Source organism: Notamacropus eugenii, chromosome 1, assembly GCF_028372415.1.
Source record: "Notamacropus eugenii isolate mMacEug1 chromosome 1, mMacEug1.pri_v2, whole genome shotgun sequence".
Classification (NCBI taxonomy): domain Eukaryota; kingdom Metazoa; phylum Chordata; class Mammalia; order Diprotodontia; family Macropodidae; genus Notamacropus; species Notamacropus eugenii.
In genome coordinates this window covers 270,022,310-270,036,877 of record NC_092872.1, presented here as the reverse complement: position 1 = coordinate 270,036,877, position 14,568 = coordinate 270,022,310, and the positions used below count along the sequence as shown (strand labels likewise).

Below are 14,568 nucleotides of genomic sequence, written 5' to 3'. Positions count from 1 at the left end.
CTCTTTTTAAAGCTGCTATTTTCCTCAGCGTTTTTTTGGTTCTCCTTTAGTAAGCTGCTAACTTGTTTCTTAAGGTCTTCTATTTCCTGAGCCAAGTTTAAGTCCCCTTTGGAGGCAGGGCCCTTGACTTCCTCTGACAGTATGCCTTGTTCTTCCTCATCTGAAGGGATGGGGGGAGACACCTGTTCCCCAAGAAAGTAACCTTCTATGGTCTTATTTTTTTCCCCCTTTTCTGGGCATTTTCCCAGCCAGTTACTTGACTTCTGGGTTTCCTCTCCACACCCATCTCGCCTCCAGTTCTGCCCAGCTAGCACTTAGGGGCTGAGATTCAAATGCTGCTTCCCAGCCTCAGGGCTTTCAGCAGGGGCAGGGCTGCTATTCAGTGTGAGATTAAGTTCGGGTGTTCAGGTCGGGGCAGGACCGCCATACAGGGCTCAGTTCCCTCAGGGGGTTTATGCAGAGACCTTCGACAATGGATCTGGGCTCCTGCCTGCTTTGGGAGCCCCTGTCTGCCGCTGCCTCCCGAGGGGGCCTGAGTTATGGGGACACCCCACTCCCCTCTCAGCCAGCCAAAAAGACTCTGTCACTGACCTTTGGTGCCTGTGGGTGGAGGGACATGCACTGCCACTGGAGATTCTGCTCCCGAAGCCTGCTCAGATCTGCTCCTCTCTGCGCCACACGGCCAAGGCAGGGCTGGGCTCTGCTCCAGGTCCGGTGCACGACAGACCTTTGGTGTTGGTTTTTCAGGTCTCTCTGGAACAGATATCGCCTCCACTCTGTTGTTGTGTGGCTTCTGCTGCTCCAGAATTTGTTGGGAGTTCTTCTTTATGGGTATTTTATAGGCTGTGGGTTAGGAGCTAGCATATGTGTGTCTTTCTACTCCACCATCTTGGCTCCTCCCATAAAAAACATTCTTGTAAATTAGTAATTTGGGAGTATAGGATGGACTAACTGGCCACTCAACTAACTCCCTTCTGATCTGAAATTCTATGATTTTGGTGAATATACAAATTGAGATACTGCATGTATTTTACAATTCTGACTGCCAAAATTTTATTAGAACAATTTAATCCTAGACAGCAACTCTTGAAGATTTCGTTTTTCTTTTAAATTATAGGTAGTTGTGTTTTTGTCATTGCTTTTATTTCCCCAAACTCAAGCCTGAATGAGAAATTCAAGATAAAAGGGGCTGAAGATTTGTTGAAATCTTACCCATGCGTACATATATATGGGGATACATGTATGTGTATACACCCAAAGACACACACACACACATATATATATAAAACATGGCTATAGTTGTCTAATAACTGACCTTTTATATTACTTTAACATATATGAGATCACCATTAAAAAAAGAACTGTGCAGTTAGAAAAAAGTATTATTTTAGTTCAAGATAAGTAGCACATTCATAACAATTTTACAAATAGTTACCAACTTGTTCTTTGAGAATACTAGCAAAAATATAGACCATTTCTCAAAAATATTTTAAGATTATTACTTTGCTGGTAAAGTTATTATATAAACAAAATACGCAATTTACTGAATGATGGTTGTTTTAAGTTCCAGTCGAGACAATCCATATATAGAGATTAATATAGATATGCACCTGTTACAAATATGCTACAGTTTTAAGTCTTGCTAGTTGAACACAGTATCCCAAAGTATCCAAGAAGTTTCACACACAATCCATTTAAGTTACTTTTGGCATAAGGCTCTGGCACATCAGAAAAGAACTACATCCAGCTGAAGTTTTACAGATATAATATGCAGCATCATTGGGTTGTCAAGTAGATTTTTCAGTTAAAATGCAGGTTTGCTCATGTATTCTTCCATTGTCTCCTGTAACATATCAGAGTCTTCTATAGCCTTGACAGCAGTTTTCTTTGAAGTTTCCTGGATTTCTCCACCAATTATAAACTCATCAAGGATAAAACAGACCTTTTCAAAATTAAATATAATATCCAGCTCACAGACTGTTTCCAAAATACCTGTCTGGTAATTCCACTTAAAGATGTACAATCTCTAGCATCAGCAGTTCATTGTCCTGATTTTCTACCGTACAACAAAAACATAAGCTAGCATATCTTTTATAAACAAGTTTTAGATCCTTCCAGTCAACAAAACTGCTTGTCCTTTGACCACCAGACAGAATCATATGTACAATTTCTCGGGTGATCTTTTTTCTCTCTTTATCAGGGAGTGTGGTTTACCATTTCTGCAGTCTTAATTTCCCTTGTTGACTGAACAGCGATATGAAATGAATCACGTTGGCAGGGGCCAAGGCCACCGCCCACCTTCCTGCAGGCTTGGCCAGCCCAACAGCCGGACCGATGGAGTCAGAAGCGGGACACCACCGATGGCTGCCACCTCTCCAGGAGCCGCGGGCTGCCAAGGTGACAGGTGAAGCCTCTTAGACCATAATTGTTACCCACAATCTTTGCTGTATATTTAAAAGGAATAGCAAGTTATACTTAGTAGATTTGCAGTTTTGTGTTTAATCATCTTTTTTTAATCATGCTATGTTATGGAAATATTTTTTCATTCCATAAATTAAAAATAGAATATTTTTAAAAATATGTATTAGTTGTTCATGGGTAAACTGAACTAATATAATAAAAATGATAATCTCCTTAAATTAATTTACAAACTACCAAAAATATTTTATGGAGTTAGAAAACAATAATAAAATCCATCTGAAAGAACAAAAGGTCAAGAATACTAAGGGAATTAATGGGAAAAAAAGTGAAGGAAGGTGATTTAGCCATACCAGATGACAAACTGTATTATGAAATGGTAATCATTGAAACAATTTGGTACTGGCTAGGAAATAAAGTGTATTATCTGTGGAATAGATTAGTTGCACAATGCACTGTAGCAAATAACCATAGTAATCTAGTATTTGATAAACCCAAAGAATCAGACTTTGGGGACAAAAACTGCTGGGAAAACTGGAAAGCAGTATGGAAGAAAGTAGTTATAAACCAACATCTCATATCATATAATATAAGGCCAAAATGGGTACATGATTTAGACATAAAGGGTGTAGCATAAGCAAATTAGGGGAGCATGGAATATTTTACCTGTCAGATCTATGGAGAAGGGAAGAATTTCTGACCAAACAAGAGACAGAGAGCATTGAAAGATATAAAATGGATCATTTTGATTACATTAACTTAAGAAGATATTGCATAAACAAAACCAATGCAACCAAGTATAGACAGAAAGAAGAAAACTGGGGAGGGAGGACTCTTATAGCAGTTGTCTCTGATAAAGACCTCATTTTTCAAATATATAGAGAAATGAGTGAAATTTATAAGAATACAAGGCATTCCCTTATTGATAAATGATCAAAGGACATGAATAGGCAGTTTTCAGACAAAGAAATCAAAGCTATTCTATAGTCATTTGAAAATATGTTCTAAATAACCACTAATTAGAGAAATGCAAATTAAAACAACTTTCAGATACTACCTCATATCTGTCAGATTGGCTAATATGACAGAAAGGGAAAATGACAAATATTGGAAGGGATGTGGAAAAACTAATCCAACCTCTCTGGAGAGCAATTTGGAAGTATGCCCAAAGGGCGATAAAACTGTGCATAACCTTTTGATTCAGCAATGCCACTACTAAGTCTACATTCCAAAGAGATAAAAAAGTGGAAAAGCACCCACCTGTATAAAAATATTTATAGCAGTTCTTTTTTTGGAAATTGAGGGGATGCCAATTAATTGGGGAATGACTGAACAAGTTTTGGTCATTAAATGTAATGTGGAATACAATTATGCTATAAGAAATGATGGGCAGGTGGATTTCAGAAAAACCTGGAAAGACTTGAATGAATTGATGCTGTGTGAAGTGAGCAGAACCAGGAGAACATTGTACATATTAACAGGAACATTGTTTGATAATCAACTTTGACAGCAATTAGCTCTTCTCAGCAATACGAAAATCCCAAGACAATTACAAAAGACTCGTGATAGAAAATGTTGTCCACATCCAGAGACAGAATTATGGAGTCTGAGTGCAGATCAAAACATACTATTTTCTCTCCTTTTTTTCCTTTCTTGTAGTTTTTCCCTTTTGTTCTGATTCTTCTTTCACAACATGACTAATGTGGAACTATGTTTAATATAATTGTACATGTATATTCTATATCAGATAGCTTGCCATCTTGGGGAAGGGTAAGGAGAGGGAGGGGAAGAAGAAGGGGGGGAAATTGGAACTCAAAATCTTATAAAAATGAATGTTGAAACTAAATAAATGAGAAAATGAACATTAAAAATTACTTTTACTTCCAATTGGAAAAATTTTAAATTTAAAAAATATGAGAAATAAAAATCAAAACAAAGCTTGAGGTTTCACCTCATATCCTGCAAACTGGTAAAGATGACAAAGGATGGTAGAAATCAATGTTTTGAGGAAATGAGGAAAGAAAGGTCCATTAACGTATTGTGGAGGGGACTATGAGTTGTTACATCCATACTGGAAAGCAATTTGGAAATTTATGCAAATAAAGTGACTAAAATGTCCAGAGATTACACTTGTAGACATATACCCCCAAAGAGTTCACTGACAAAAAAGAAAGGTCCCAAATATACAAAAATATATTAATTAAAAGCAACACTTTTATGGGAGCAAAGAAGTTGAAACAAGGTAGATTAATTGAAAAATGGCAAAAACAAGTATAAATGAATATAATAGCACATGATGGTGCTGTAAGTAATGACAAATGTGACAGGAACTGGTGCAAAGTAAAGCACAGCCAGGAAAACAATATACTTCATGACTGTAGCAATGCAAATGGAAGCAGTAACAACAGCAAAAATGAATGCTAGGAACTCTAAAGCCTAAGTTTGGCCCCCAAGAAGTTTTATATAAAAGACACTTTCCCTGCTTCCTTTGCAGAGGGAAGAAGGTCCACCAAAGCAAGGGGCGTGCCTCTCACAAATGAAGAAAATCTTGTAGACAAACTAGTCCAGGACTTTGATGTAACTAATCTGGTAATCTGCTTCATCTCTGATTTCACTTGTTGGGTCCCCTACAAAGGGCTTGATTCCATTAATAATGACTCGCTGTATAGGATCACAGTGAAAATTAACATTGGAAAACTTTAGAAATCCTTCCTTCATCTGCCAAACTTTGTACTACATGAGTCACTGGCATTGGGTTGGGGAAAAATGGAGAGGATGAATAAGCCACTGAGGGAGGTGGCCTCACTATAAGCTCTCCTACTATTAAAGATCAGCATATTTTACTAATTCAAAACTCCTGGAAAAGCAAAGGTGACTATCACATCTTCTAGCCAAAGAAATGCAGCTTCCTACAAAAATGAGGCTAAGATATCCTCATACAAAGGAATGGCCCAAGATGGCCAGGGTGGCCCCATGTTGGATTTAGGAATTTTCAGTCTAGTGTCTGAATGGGGAGTGGGTAACAGCTGAGTCGAAATTGGTCCCTTTTCCTCTTCATCCTTATCAACCCCCATCCAAATTGAATTTGACAAATATGTATCAAGCCACCACAATGGACATGGCCTTTGCTAGGTGCTAATGATAGAAATAAAAAAAAAAACAAACAACCATTACTTTGTGTGTTTTTGTGCCAAATATATGTACGTATTCACATCAATTTACAAAATCCACATTTTGCTCTGCGTTTGATGTATGTGACCAGAAGTTCATCGTGTAGAGAGAGAAACAGTCCTAGAAACAGAAAGATTTGAGTTCAGTTTCTGTCTCTATACACGCTGCTATGTGACCTTTGGCAAGTCATTAAAGTGCCTCAAATTGTTCACAAAGAATCTGAATTGCAGAGAATATCTTCATCAAGAGACCCCTACAAGAAGGAAATTACAAGCCTAGTGCAAAGAATGTGTAAATATGTGAGTATATTATACACATACAAGGAAGCCTGGCCTCCCCAGAATACTCTAGGAAACTTAATCTGCTGGTGAATCAGAAAAATTTTCTTTTCAGCTTCTATTGAAAAATCTTTCTGAAGTGTGTTAGCCCACTTTCTTCTGGTACTTACTTCCAGAGGCAAGCAAAGGACAGTGAACTTTCTCAAGTCTCTCAACAGGATGTTTGAGCATCCTGTGATGCCTCCAGGAGCATATCCTGAGCTCTGGACAAGCAGAGAATTTCAGAACTGGAAGGGATCTAAAGACCCGGCCATCATGTATCTCCTGAGCTCCAGTCCTACTTCTTCAATAACTTTTTGATTGAAATTCAATGTCCCATAAGCATCTCAAACCTGACACATCTGAAACAGAACTCACTGTCTTCTTTCCTCCCCCACATGTACTTTTCCAACTTGCCAGTCACTTCTGAGGCCACTACATTCCTTTCGAAACTTTGGCGTCACTCTCACTGAGTCCACAAATCCAAATTGATGACAAGTCTTGTGGTTCCTACCTTCATGGCATTTCTTGTCCTCTTTTCTCCACTCAAATGTGTTCCATCCAGGTTCGAACCCTTATTACCTCAGGTCTAGACGATTGCAATAATTTTCTAGTTAGTCTTTCTCTATACGTTTTGAGAAAGACTCTCTTGATGGATAGATAGATATATGCACATATATACATACACATATATGTATATATACATGTGTGTTTGTATGTATATCTATATTTGCAAATATAGATATACATATATATCAATCATATATAAACACCTTGCCCCCTCTCTCTTTCTCTTGTCTCTCTACTGCTATGTGTATCTTGTCATACAAAAGTATATTTGTATATTTACATATATAAGTAGATTTTATATGTCATATATATACTAAAACATTCATAACAGCCTTTTTACAATAGCAAAAAAAACCCCAACACCAATAACCAGGAAACAGTGGCAGCCCATTGTTTGAGAAATAGCAGAACAAATTGTAGTCTATGAATGTAATTTAATATTATTAAGTCAGAAAAAGCCCCATGAATATGAGAGATTCAGAGACACTTGGGAAAACTTTTATGAACTAATGGAGAAGGAGTTAAGAAGAACCAGAAAGATGATACACACAGCTTACTCCCTGCAGAATCATGAGCAAGTCAATGAATTAGCCTCTGAACTTCACTCTTCATTATGTAAATTGAGGGCATTAGATTAGATGGTTTCTGAGGTCCTTTCCAGCTCTACATCTATCAGTCTATAATGTAAATGGATAAAACACTAAAAGACCACCAAGTTCTGGCTAATTGTCATCAACGTATGAGGGACTGGCCAATGAGTCCAATCCTCATGAGCCTACATGTAGCACTTGGCTATGGCAGTGCCCGTATGAGTTTCAGAGCATGTGCTGCATAGCTGCCACTGAGAGGAAGGAGGGTGTTCAAAACCCAGAACCTCTCCCTTCTCTTAGTGAGACTTCTTCCTGCCTTAAAATATATACTCTGGTGAGACAAGAGAGAATGATGTAAGGGAAGAGGACTCCTCCCTATCAGAGGCCAACATGTGACCCATAAATATGGACCTTGGTTCTTTGCCTTGACATTTGTCCTTTCGTTTTGGGGTGAAGGAGATTGGAGGCTATAACCTTATGAGTTTCAGGTCAAGACGGCAAACCATCGGGAGGTCTGAGAGTGGAGTCAGAGCCAATGTTTGCAGTAAGCTGTTTTAGTGTTGAGACCCAGAGGAATGAGGAGAGACCTTAGGGGACCCAGCCTAGTAATGGCTGATACAAGAATTCGTCAAGCATCAGTGCCTCATTTGGATGTCACCTTAGTGGGGCCAATGCTGTATAAAAACTGTGGTCAATCTGAACCCACTCTCCTCAGAAAGAAAGTATGGGGAGAGTGTATGGGGTGCTCGGGAGGACTAGCACCTCTGGTGTGAGGGCTTGCTGAACCCTTTTTAGGACTGCTCGTTCACGTGTGGTATCCATCTGGCGCTCATCTCTCACTTGTAAGAACCAGAAGCTGTAGCATGCACAGCAGCTAAATCAAGTTGAAGGTAAGCTACAGACCGCAAACTCATCAGTGAGTTAGGGGCATGTCTACCCTGAGCATGTGAAGACTTCCCTGAGCAGAATGGGAGGATGAGAACAATTTGTTCCAATAGCCATGAAGGCAGTTGAAACAGGTGCTCAGAAGAGCTTGGAGCCTGGTCAGACATCAAAGATGCCAAGATCATCCACTGCATCCTGGGCCATTGCCAGCTGTCTTGACTTTGCTCCTGCCCCTGGACTTTGATGACTCTGGAAAAGAGAATGAGGCTGATGACTGTACAGCTCTGCCTCACAGAAATCTAATTCATGCATGAATCAAGACATCACCCCATGAGGTCACTGGTCCTCCTGGAAAGTGAAGGACAAACAACAGCATGTAGAGAACATGGCCCTAAGGTATTGGGAGAAATTTCTGAACTTTTGTTCTTCCTGTATCTTTTAAGTAAATATCTTTTGGTAACAGCTAATTCAGGTTAATTGGTTAAATGGAACTGGAACACTTGTCAATAACAATAAGAGGAACACATGTGAAATGGAGGCCCAAGTTGATGGCATTAGAAAAGAGACCTCCCTGTCCTCTCAGGCACTCTCCTAGAACCCTGAAGGGAAATCTAGCCAGACTTGTTCTCTGTTGTACTTACCTCCTGAGGGAATGCAAAGTCTGCAAATTCACTCTCAGTTTAAGCAACCTGGATGAAAGCCCTGTTTGCCCCACCCTGATTATATCACTGCCCTTTTCTAACCTGCATGGTTTCTCAAGAGCTTTGTGGGAAGCAGTGGGCATACCCTTCTGTATTAAAAGCCTGAGATAGGAGGGAATGAGATGTGTTTAGGAAATATGGAAAGAGGTAGGTCCAATAGTAAGCAGGAACCTCAGGCTGTTCTAACACATGCCCCCCCCAAAACACACACACACACACACACACACACACACACACACACACACACACATATACAATGATAGTACAAAGCAGGTATTGAAAACTGTGACATATGAAAAATATTTCAGATTTTAATACTTTCCCCCAAATCATGGCTAATAAGAGAAGCTTTGATTTGAGAAATCATTAACCTGAAAAGAAAATTACATTATCCGTGTGGCCTCGATGTTTCTAATTATCATTACTGGGAACATTTTTCCCAAACTTTTCTGTTGTTAGAATAAATAATTAAAAATCTAAGATGCAGATAGTTTTTTAAAAAGGTAGTTAGGAACTTTGGATTACCCTTGAGAGATTTTGGACATCTTACTAAATTTTTATATTTCCAGACTTTTGTTGCACATGCTGAAGAAGAGTGAGGTCTTCTGGCTAAACTACAGGACCCCATCCCCTTTTCTGAATATATTTCTAATGAAAACAATGATAAGGCTAACTCCTCTGACTATGGAGACTACTTATGAGTGCTTTATCATTCCCATACATCCTTCTTCATTATTCTGTAGTCATTCTTCACAATTTCTCTCTGGTGAATGTCAGAAGCCAGGTCTATATCCTGCTTCATGTAAGAATGTATGACTTAAAGTCATAGAGGGTTGCCAAATTAAATTATTCACTCACAATAAGTAATTTCATCAGTGTTAGAAATGAAATTTAAACCCCAAACCCCAAATAGGGTCATAAAAAGTCAAATATGACTCAAATGACTGAACTTCTTGACTTGAAAGCCAACATGCTAGTCAATACACCTGCCTGCAAGACTGCCTCTCACCTCACTGTAGGTATGAAAATAAGATCTGGGTTATGCCCCAGATACCGGATCTCCCTGGGAAGCAGAAAGGCTCAAAGCCCCTTCCCCTCCCAGAATTGCAGGGATTCATAGAAGAAATCTTCCTGTAGGATTAACATCTCTGAGAGAGGCTAACTTCCTGTATTCTCCCATCCATCAGTATCTGTATTTAAGTAGGGAATAACCCAGACTCAATTCCCTCATTTGTGAAATGAAGGACTTTGAAGTAGAGCAGGGTTTTCCATCTACCAGGACCCCAGTAAATGTTTAATCTATCTGAAAAATGGAGCTGCTGAAAGTCTTTACTTTTTAACAGTGACCAGATGAGAACATTAGCTCAGCCCCTATAGTAAACTGCGAGGAAGCCAGGTCCTCCATTAGACCAAGCTGTCTGTGGAAATATGGACATAACTGAATGGAAGTAACAGTACTAGCAGTCATATTCATGTTTTAGGCACTGCTGTCTGGTTATCAGAATTTGATTGACTAAATGGCCTGATTCCATAGCATGTAATTTAGGAGTCAGGAGGAAGTCCAGGATCAAATCTGATTTTCATTTAGTTTGGAGAAGGTTGAAAAAGTCAGAGGACCCTTCAGAACTCTCACTAATTGTATGTAGGGGCATGTGGGGGGAGGGGTCCAGGAAGATTAGCACCTCTGGTGTGAGGGCTCCCGAGCCCTTTTCAGGGCTGCTCATCCACCTCTGGAGTCCACGTGATTCACTCAACTCTCAGCTGTGACTCCAAGAAGCTGTAGCAGGCACAGTGACCACACTCCAGTAAAAATGTCTCAGTAGACATCTTAAAACAGATTGAGGGTAACCAAGAGGTCTCAAATTGGTGAGTTAGGGAAATGCTTGCCCCAAGCATGTGAAGACTTCCCCCAGCACAATGGGCAGATGAGGACAATTGGTTCCAACAGCGATGAAGGGAGCTGAAGCAGGTATTGTGGAATGCTTGGAGATTTTCAGGCATCAAAGACACCAAGGTCATCCACAGGTGGTCTTGATTTTTGTCCTATCACTCGACCTTGATGACTCTGGAAGAGAGAGTGAGGCTGATGACTTTGAGCAACTCTGCTTCACTTAAATCCAAATCACATACAAGTCATGACATCATCTCATGATATCACTGGTCCTGTTTGAAAATGAAGGATGAACATAAAATGAGAACAAAATGAATGGGTGCAATTTCTGAACTTCTACATTTGGCCACCAGGTGGTGGTGCAGCCCTGGAAATGCTGCTTCAGCCCCATAGAGCAAAGGCCCCCTGGTGTTGGCCAGCTCCCTTGATGGAGAAGTAGCAAGAAAACTCAACTTCTTCAGTGCCACTGAATTTTTTTAAAAAGCATAAAAAGTCAAAGCTGCTCATCTACGTGACTGCCCTGCACCCAACCAATTCTTCACTTGCTCCTGTTGAAAGGGGAGAAACAAAAGAAAACCTCTCCCCTACACCTCAGTCCAGACATGGGTGCAGGGAGCTACATAGTCTATCATCTGAGTGTATTTATTGATCAGCAAACATTTTCTGAGCTCCAGGTACTGTGCCAGGCATTGTGTTGGGGGCTGGGGATAAAAAACCAAAATCATAGGTATAAATTAAGCCTGAAAATCCAGACAGATCAATAATATCTCCCGCCCCACAATTTTAAGCAACGCGTGAGATAATTAACAATTAAATTCCGGATTGAATAAGTCACAATATACAGTTTTGAGACTCAGTAATTGCTTGAGTGATTTCTATTTATAATAGGCTTGAATCCCCAAAATACTACAGTCTCTGACCTTACCTGCATGACCTTGTTTAAGTAGCATCCTCTTTTGGACTCAGTTTCTTCATATGAAAAATAGGTGAGGTGGACTAGATGCCCTTTTGAAGTACCTTACAGTCCTAAACTTATTTTCTTGGCACAAGGAATATATCTCATCACATTTAATGGAAAGTAGGTGATCATGTAACTCACATAAATTCAGAGGATGCTGAGAAAGGCGATATCTCCCTTTTAGGGCTCTAAGGGTACTTATGAGGAGCCGAAGGGCAGTTCACTGATGCCTTTGGCTTGAGCCCTCACCAGTATACTTCTCAACCCAATATTATGAGTTAAGAACTGATTTAGCCAGTCAGTTTTAAATAGCCTTTAAAGGGGGGCATTTACTAAGGTGATACAGTATTGGTACAATTGGTACAAAACATTCTCCCAAAATATGTAATACACTCAACCATAAATTCACAGAGAATCCAGGGGAAAGCGATGGTCAAATCTAACCCTCTCATTTTACAAATGAGGAAACTTATGCCCCCAAAAGTCAAATAAGTATCTAAATCTGGACCTGAAACTTCCTGACCCCAAGTCTAGAATTCTAATGGCTGGTTTTGGGGTCAGAGAACCTGGATCCAGATCCTAGCCCTGCCCTTAGCAGTCAATAGCTATGATCAGTCTGTCCTTGACTTCCAATGCAGATTCTGTTGTCCACTGATTTGAGCATGTTTTTAGGTCCCTGATGAAAAGATTGGAAGCACAGCATTGAAGCTTCTTTCAGCAACGGCTCTTCATCCACAGGATTCAATTTAATTCACTAAGCATTTACTATGCACCAACTACGTGCAAAATATTGTACTAAGTGTTAGGGTTAGGAAGATAAAACTGAGATCATCTCTACTCTCAAGCAGTTTACATTCTATTGGGGAGGGTGGTAGGAGTAGGTTTTGATACAACCAAGAGTTTTTGGAGTATTGTGGGATGGGTTTACCCTCTATGGTCCTCAGTTTCCTACAAAATGTGTACAATTATTGTGTATAAGCAGGTGGCCTTCAAAGATCCCATTAGCTCTAGGAGTCTTAGTCTCCTTCATTCAGTGAACATAAAACTCAGGCCTAATCCAACCAGTTCCACTCCACCATCCCCTCTAGCAACAACTCCCACAACTGTTTCCAATCACTACAATCTTCCCATGGCTCCCCTAGGGAATATACTGCTCTGATACCTAATCATGGCCTCTGGGTTTTTGAAAACAAGACCAGTGGGGCCCAAATGACTAATCCTTTCAGAATCACACAATCTTGGAGTTGGAAGGGACTTAATCTATTCTTGAGCCCAACCTGTATATGAACAACCATCCTTCTACAAAATAGAAGACCTCCAGTGATGGGGAAGGGGCCACCTCTGGAGAAGCTCATTATGTTTTTAATAATTCTAATTGTCAGGAAAAAAATATACGTCTTTTCTATCATTCACCATTGCAGAAAAAAATCAAAAACAAAAAATCCAGAAAGGCTTGGAGACCAGGTCATGCTGCAGACTTTATTTTTGCATTTTACAAGTAAAAAAGTACATCAACCAGTGGCCAGACCACACTTACCTTCTCTGAAGGCTGCATTTGAATACCAGCTTCCTTGCATGCCTGACACCATGCTTTACCCATAGCTGGGGCTGTAATGGAAAACTGACATGGCCCAGTGGAAAGCTCACTGCCCAGAAGTTTTCCTGAGGCCTAGGAGAAGAGAGGGGAGAGGGCAGATGAATTGGGAAGAACAAAATTGTACAATCCAAATCAAGACAAATCTTTTTTGTACTTTTCCACCCACAGGACAACTGTGAGGATCTAACAAAGAAGTCAAAACGTGCTGTGGGCATGAGCTTGACTCTGAGACTAGCCCAAGACAGTTCAAGGGCTTTGAGGAGACAAGGAGCAGACCTGTGATTTCACTGATATAGGGAATTCCAGGGTGAGGAAGTTCTGTCCTTCAAGGCAGATCAGAACCTTTTCTGAAACTTATAGTTGTAGGAGGGTTACTTAGTGCGGGACAGATCACAGCAAGTATGTGTCACAGGCAAGATTCGAACCCAGGGCTTCCCAATTCCAAAGCCAGCTCTATCTGTTATGCCATAGCTTTAGTCATTTAAGGGAAGAAGAGAGTTGATCTGAATTTTAGCTTCATTTCATAATAAAGCTGGGGATAGCCTTAGTTTTTGGTGAGATAGAGAGGAGCAGGGACTGGAATCTGGAGTTTAATTATCAGCTCTGCCACTGGCTCCTTCCCTTCTGTGGGGGTCAGGTTCCTTGTCTGTAAAAAGAGAGGTTCAGACTAGACAAGCTCTGGGACACCTCCCAGTTCCAGAGCGCTGATGGTGTCTGAGGTCTCCTTCTCCCAAACTGCTGAAACACAGGCAGTGAAGCCAACGGGGCCCTCTCAGAGGATTACAGACCAAGCTCTACAAGGGATCTTAGAGTTCATCAAATCCAACCCTCCCCGAGATTGGTTATTGTTGTTCCTCGGGCCTCTGTGTCTCAAAAGTGCTAAGCTGCATTTAGGAATGGAATTGGTAGAGAGAAAGAGATATCTTACCTGAACCCACCCTCCACTAACAGTCTAGAAAACATTTCTGCACAGAAAAGCCCCAAAGGGTGGCAACAAGTTCTTGTTTGTGAAAGCAGCCCCACATGCATCACCCTTGGGTTCACTTGGATTACTGGGCTTAGTACATGGTATGGTGGATGATAAGTGCACTTGGTTTGACTTCAGCCCCTATCCTAGCTCAAAGCAGGCCTTCCAAGGTCATTGAAACTCAGATTGCACCAGGATAAGAGACCAGATAAGGGACAGGAATTGAAAAATTAGAACATCTAACTGGGACTAAAACAATTAACAAAGGCATAGAAAACACCTTCAGCGCACATGGCAGAGACTCAAACAAGTCATGGAAGAAACCGTCTCTTCTGGCATGTGAACGGCTGGGGTCTGTTCTGTGGCTGAAACAAAAGTAGGGAAGCCCCTTCCTATCATATGTCCTCAGAACTGAGTCCCTCCCTACAGCAACAGCTCTCTCTCTCTCTCTCTCTCTCTCTGCATCTCTGTGTCTATCTCTCTGTCTCCGTCTCTCTCCTTCA

The 14,568-nt window shown here is 40.5% G+C and overlaps 1 protein-coding gene and 1 pseudogene across 2 annotated transcripts in view; both read right to left on the bottom strand.

Moving 5' to 3' along the window:
- Window positions 1-660: 660 nt before the first annotated feature.
- LOC140517058 (AP-1 complex subunit sigma-3 pseudogene) lies at window positions 661-13,090 on the bottom strand (annotated as a pseudogene).
- SLC16A9 (solute carrier family 16 member 9) overlaps window positions 8,929-14,568 on the bottom strand; it is a 58,807-nt gene continuing 53,167 nt past the window's right edge. Inside the window, exons 6-7 of one of the 2 annotated variants that reach the window (XR_011971625.1) lie at window positions 13,039-13,170; window positions 8,929-10,717 (exon numbers count right to left, since the gene is read on the bottom strand). The gene's annotated coding sequence lies outside the window, so the exon portion shown is untranslated. Of the gene's footprint in view, window positions 10,718-10,799; window positions 10,816-13,038; window positions 13,171-14,568 lie in introns of those variants that run through there. The other variant, XR_011971626.1, reaches the window with a different exon arrangement.